General features: G+C 40.3%; 2 non-coding genes across 2 annotated transcripts; both read left to right on the top strand.

Annotated features, from left to right (window-relative positions):
* Nucleotides 1–72, top strand: Trnag-ucc (transfer RNA glycine (anticodon UCC)). The gene has a single exon. It is a non-coding gene; the product is annotated as a tRNA-Gly (tRNA).
* Nucleotides 73–168: 96 nt separating this feature from the next.
* Trnah-gug (transfer RNA histidin (anticodon GUG)) lies at nucleotides 169–240 on the top strand. The gene has a single exon. It is a non-coding gene; the product is annotated as a tRNA-His (tRNA).
* Nucleotides 241–6938: the final 6698 nt, after the last annotated feature.

The raw sequence follows: 6938 nt of genomic DNA, 5'->3' as shown, positions 1-6938 counted from the left end.
GCGTCGGTGGTGTAATGGTCAGCATAGTTGCCTTCCAAGCAGTTGATCCGGGTTCGATTCCCGGCCGACGCAGGATTTTTTTAAGGCTTGGATTATTTTTTGGTTGTTATTTTTTAGCTATGGCAAGCAGCATGGTGATGAGGTGCAGCAAAATATATCCCCTCAACAGCCGTGATCGTCTAGTGGTTAGGACCCTACGTTGTGGCCGTAGTAACCCAGGTTCGAATCCTGGTCACGGCAATGTCCTCGTAAGAGGAACATTGTCACGGACGAGGGTGGTTTTTTTGCTGAATCTCGATCGATTCTTTGACTCCTAAACAACCCATAAATAACATCATTTCAACGGTTCGCAGCCATTAGTCAACGGCAGATGACCCCTTTGCCACTTTTTTGCTGTAGCAAACTCTGCTGACGGTAAGGAATGCTTCGTCGAAACTCCCACTCCTGTTAGAAGGGCAAGGAAGGTTGAATGGAATGCGATACTGGAAACTGTATCGGAATATACAAGATGCGAGGAATAACCCGAGGCGAAGATAGCGCACACCACACTGCCAGCTTCTCCTTCCAATTCCATTTCTCGAGGAGCATCAAGAAGTTCCCGAACGTTTCTGCTCTTGGTGCTGCTTTCTGTTGCGGGGTTGGGGAATTTATTAAACTCATCCAGTCAAGCGCAAGAAAAGACTTCCAACATGCTCCAATATACGACAGTATCCCCCTCCCCCTCCCCCTCTCGTCTGTGTTTGCCCTTGCTGGATGGAAACAGGTTTCCTCGTCGTCTTGCTCATATGAACCCTTGCACACTTTGACGACATGCTACTAAACTACGGTCGTATTCTGGAGCACAGCACTCGTTTCCCCTTCTATGCTTGGCTCTCCTTGGAGCCAAACCACGGAGGGGACGACGCGTGCTCTTTCTCTTCATCGGTCTTCGTCGCCGTCGGAATCCCCTCTATTCTTCAACAGACTCCAGTATGATGCTGAGACAGCGACGTTTGCTGGTTGTAGATTTCCCCTGGACAATCGCTTGGTCGCCGCACCCGAGATTTTGATCCCGATCCCAGTCCAATGACGGCGACGCCGCCACGGCCGCCGCCGCTGTGTGTTGGCGGATTATGATTAGACCGATAATGGATGATGGTGCGGTCGCGAGACTCCGGGTTTTCCGATGATCGGGAGTGGCAGGGGTGTAGCAGGAGAGATCTAATTTAAAGACAATACAAGTTTTTTTTTTTAAATTTTTGTCTCTCTTCATAACCTTCAAAAAGGTAAAAATATATATGAGAGGAATAAACATTATTTCTAAAACAGAAATTGTTATTAACAACTTGTACAATCGATTGTCAACTAATAAGATAATTGATTTGATAACAGATAAGCAATACTGATTGCATCAATTATTTTCAGAAAAAAACGGAATTCAATTTATTCATCATATAGCGAAGAATATCCAACCAACTTATAACCAATGAAGTCAATTTTCATCATTGGTTAATATAGGTTTCAATTTTAGCAACCATACAAAAGGCTATTAAAATATTCAATAAAAAAAATATACAAAAGGCTATTAAAATATTCAAAAATCTGTTTTTGTATGTGCATCGATTTGGTGACTTCGGCAAAGTTATAAAAATCCTTAGGACTTTTAAGAAAAGATAGTTTAAAATTATAATAATTTTATACATTTTTTAAAACGGACATTTCACACCTAAAATAATATTATCATTTTTTGAAAATGTATTTTTTTTTGTATTTGTATGACAAAAAAAATGCCGTTTGAGCTATGGCACAAGTCGGTCAAAATTTATCTGAAAAAAAAAAACTTTGGTCAAAACATTCGGCTCCGTCGAAGTATTTTTGAAAAATTCAAAGTGCACGTGCTTCTCCTTGAGCCGAACCTGCGAAATTTTGTTTTTTTTTGTAGGTCAGTGTTATCGGACGCATATTTGCCCTACAGTCATCCCTGTACATTTATACGTTTTATATCAAGTTTTCAAAGAAAAACATTGACCCTAGAAATCCACAAATTTGGAACACTTTTTTCTTACGATGTAAACAAACTTTTTTTTTCTCTCCAGGAGTACATATTTTTTACAAAATAATGACTTCGCACTCTGAAACCAATTAAACTCATACTTAGTAATGTTTTATGAATGGTCTGATAACTTTTTTTTGTGAAAATATCAGTTGAATTCAGGTGTTCCACAATTGTGGGAGACACAATAATATCCCACAATCATGGAACAGGCAATTTTGAAGCAGTGTTTTGCTGCTCTGGATAATATAGTGTGGAAATGCAGTTTTTGTTTTAAAAGTACTACTTTTACTAGTGAAATAGCAAGAGAATGTCCAAATAAAGGCCCTAAAAATAGCAGGGTCGGCAGAAAAGTTGCATTGCATCCTATTGACAAATTACGACAAAAGTGTTCCGAATTTGTGGGTGTTCCGAATATGTGGGATGACTGTATTGTCACTTAATAATTCAGTGTTATTTTGGTGATGTAGAGAAACCTCGTTTTTCTTGTGTGATTTTCTTTAGGAGACTGTATTTAAGCAACCGTTGGTCAATGAAGCAAATTTACAAGAAATTCTCAGATCTTTTCATAAAAAATAGTCAAGCTTAGTCAAGGACTTCTATTGGTGAAAAATCACGTTATCAACAAAATAGTAGTTTATGCAACAAGTTGCAAAAAGAGGATTTTTTCAGCACGAGTCGTACATTTATCCAACGAGGTTCACCGAGTTGGATAAATACGAAGAGTGCTGAAAAAATCAAGTTTTGCAACGAGTTCCATACAACATTTTTTGCAATTCTGAAAAACACCCATTGAATGAAATTTTAAGTCAAATTATCGTGTATTTTGTCAATAAATCATTTAAATCAAAAAAACGTTGAAAAGTGTTACTTTTCGAAACAAGTGCTGAAAAATTCAACTTTTCAGCACCCATTTCAGTGCTGAAAAGTAGAACTTTTCAGCATTTATTTTGAAAAGTGTTGCTATTCGATTCTGTTATTTTTGGTACAGAAAAGTAGGCTATTTCGTCGTTCAAGAATGACAGGAAAAGTAAGTAGTTTCACGACGGAATTGCAAAAAAACAATTTCAGGTGGCTTCATCTTGTAAATGGTAAAAAATATGCAATAATGCAAGTCAATATATTTTTTCAATTTTGCCCACTTTTTTGAAATTTTGTTTTTTTTTGAAAAATTGGCAACACTGCAAAATCTGGAGTATTTTTTTTGAAAATGGACAATAAACATTTTTTTTATTTTTGCTATTCGGGTTGCCTTTAAAAACACCCTTAAAGTAAAAGAATGGAAATTTTGTTTCTTGGCCATGGCTCAATGAAAGATTTTTGAAATTGAATATTTTGCGCAATCCATTTTTGTTTGAAAGTCGAATACGAAAAATGTATTATTTTCTATACATTATCCAATTAAAGAATATTTTTTGGGTACAGTTAAACCTCGCATATGCAACTCATATGGGGGTTTCTTATGCGAAGCACGCATATACGAGGTACAGGGCTTATGGGATTTTGGCTATATGGGAGACATGGCCTATATTGTTATAAAAAATCATCTTAACTATGCAAATTTATAGTGTTTTGGAATCGTTATGAAGTCAGCTATACAGCTACACCAAATTTACAAGGTTTACGATGTTCTAGGTCATCCGAAACTTCCTCAAGTTAAGGCCTATGTGTTCACCGCCGTACAAGTATGAGGTAGGCGATTGTGACTGTGGTTTTTGACCTCAGATCATATCCAGATAGCCTCAGGGAGGTTCAGGGACTAGTCTACCGATATGTGGTGATGTTCTGGGTCTTCTGTAGAGTCCCGGGAGTTACGACCGATGGGTCTACCGCCGTAACAAGATAGAGGTCAGTGGTTTTTGACCTCAGATCATATCCAGATAGCCTCAGGGAGGTTCAGGGACTAGTCTACCGATATGTGGTGATGTTCCAGGTCTTCTGTAGAGTCCCGGGAGTTACGACCGATGGGTCTACCGCCGTAACAAGATAGAGGTCGATGGTTTTTGAGGTCAGATCATATCCGGATAGCCTCAGGGAGGTTCAAAGGCTAGTCTACCGATATGTGGTGATGTTCTGGGTCTTCTGTAGAGTCCCGGGAGTTACGGTCGATGGGTCTACCGCCGTAACAAGACAGAGGTCGGAGGTTTTTGACCTCAGATCATATCCGGATAGCCTCAGGGAGGTTCAGGGATTAGTCTACCGATATGTGGTGATGTTCTGGGTCTTCTTTAAGATCCCGGGAGTTACGTCCGATGGGTCTACCGCCGTAACAAGATAGAGGTCGGTGATTTTTGACCTCTGATCATATCCGGATAGCCTCAGGGAGGTCCGGGGACTAGTCTACCGATGTGGTGATGTTCTGCGTATTCTGTAGAGTCCCGGGAGTTACGGCTGATGGGTCTACCGCCGTAACAAGATAGAGGTTGGAGGTTCTAAGTCATCTGTAGAGTTCTGGAAGTTACGGCCGGAAGATCTACCGTCGTTAAAAGGCAGAGGTCGGTAGTTTTTGACTTCACAGCATATCCGGATAGCCTCAGGGTAGTTTAGGGACTAGTATTCCAGAATGTGGTGTTGATCGGGGTCTTCTAAAGAATTCCAGGAGTTACGGTCCATTAGTTTACCGCCGTGACAAAGGTCGTTAGTTTTATAACAGGCTCATCCGGATACCTTCAGGGAATTTTGGAGACTCTCTCGAGTTACGGCCTTAATGTCCGTAACTGCAGGAACTCTACAGATGACCTAGAACATCTTCAGATATACGTTTACTAGTCTCCGAACCTCTTTGAAGCTATCCGAATAGAATCTGAGGTCAAAAACCTCCGACCTCTATCTTGTTACGGCGGTAGACCCATCGGTCGTAACTCCCGGGACTCTACAGAAGACCCAGAACATCACCAATTATCGGTAGACTAGTCCCTGAACCTCCCTGAGGCTATCCGGAAATGATCTGCGGTCAAAAACCACTGACCTCTATCTTGTTACGGTGGTAGACCCATCGGTCCTAACTCCCGGGACTCTACAGAAGACCAAGAACATCACCACATATCGGTAGACTAGTCCCTGAACCTCCCTGAGGCTATCTGGATATGATCTGAGGTCAAAAACCACTGACCTCTATCTTGTTACGGCGGTAGACCCATCGGCCGTAAATTCTAGGACTCTACAGGAGACCCAGAACATCACCACACATCGGTAAACTAGTCCTTGAACCTCCCTGAGGCTATCCGGATATGATCTGACCTCAAAAACCACTGACCTCTATCTTGTTACGGCGGTAGACCCATCGGTCCTAACTCCCGGGACTCTACAGAAGACCCAGAACATCACCACATATCGGTAGACTAGTCCCTGAACCTCCCTGAGGCTATCTGGATATGATCTGAGGTCAAAAACCACTGACCTCTATCTTGTTACGGCGGTAGACCCATCGAACGTAAATTCTAGGACTCTACAGGAGATTCAGAACATCACCACACATCGGTAAACTAGTCCTTGAACCTCCCTGAGGCTATCCGGATATGATCTGCGGTGAAAAACCACTGACCTCTATCTTGTTACGGCGGTAGACCCATCGGCCGTAAATTCTAGGACTCTACAGGAGACCCAGAACATCACCACACATCGGTAAACTAGTCCTTGAACCTCCCTGAGGCTATCCGGATATGATCTGCGGTCAAAAACCACTGACCTCTATCTTGTTACGGTGGTAGACCCATCGGTCCTAACTCCCGGGACTCTACAGAAGACCCAGAACATCACTACACATCGGTAGACTAGTCCCTTAACCTCCCTGAGGCTACATGGATATGATCTGAGGTCAAACACCACAGTCACAATCGCCTTCCTCATACTTGTACGGCGGTGAACACATAGGCCTTAACTTGAGGATGTTTCGGATGACCTAGAACATCGTAAACCTTGTAAATTTGGTGTAGCTGTATAGCTGACTTCATAATGATTCCAAAACACTATAAATTTGCATAGTTAAGATGATTTTTTATAACAATATAGGCCATGTCTCCCATATAGCCAAAATCCCATAAGCCCTGTACCTCGCATATGCAACTCTTGCGACAAAACCGAATCAGGTGGACCTGGCTGAAGTTATCCTGGACGGTTATCCTACGGCCGCTAACGGCGGCCATCTTTATGGCATCCAGGATAACTTCTGGTTATCCTACGGCCGATTATGAAAAATAAAAATGATTAAAGGAAGTAAACATTATTTAAACAATTGCTAGGCTCAGTGTTAAAAAATTATAAAAATGAAAAACAAATAAAGATTAATGATGCAAAATTCAAATTTACAAAAAAAAAATCTGAAAAACCTAAATGCTCCCAAAAAGAAAAATGAATGAATGAAAATAAAAATTCAAATCCTCGTTGGGCCAGCTATGAGGGGTTAATACAATTATTTTAATAATGCAGAACATTATTACCTAGTTCTACAAGCATGTTTTTCAATTCGGCATGCTTGCCAAGTAATTTTAAAAATGTTTTCAGAACATATTATAATAAAATTTGGAATAAATTCAAAGAAATTCTCAAAGAACCTCGTAGGGCCAGCTATGGGGAGTTGATAAAATTATTCTAAAAATGTAGAACATTATTTACAAGTCCTACAAGCATGTTTTTCAATTCGGCATGCTTGCCAAGTAATTTTAAAAATGTATCCTGAACATATTATAATAAAATTTGGAATAAATTCAAAGAAATTCTCAAAGAACCTCGAAGGGGCCAGCTATAGGGAGTTGATAAAATTATTCTAAAAATGTAGAACATTATTTCCAAGTCCTACAAGCATGTTTTTCAATTCGGCATGCTTGCCAAGTAATTTTAAAAATGTTTCCTGAACATATTATAATAAAATTTGGAATAAATTCAAAGAAATTCTCAAAGAACCTCG

Source organism: Culex pipiens, chromosome 3 (assembly GCF_016801865.2).
Source record: "Culex pipiens pallens isolate TS chromosome 3, TS_CPP_V2, whole genome shotgun sequence".
Classification (NCBI taxonomy): Eukaryota; Metazoa; Arthropoda; class Insecta; order Diptera; family Culicidae; genus Culex; species Culex pipiens.
Note: the sequence above shows the minus strand (reverse complement) of the source record. Positions and strands in the feature narration are given on the sequence as shown.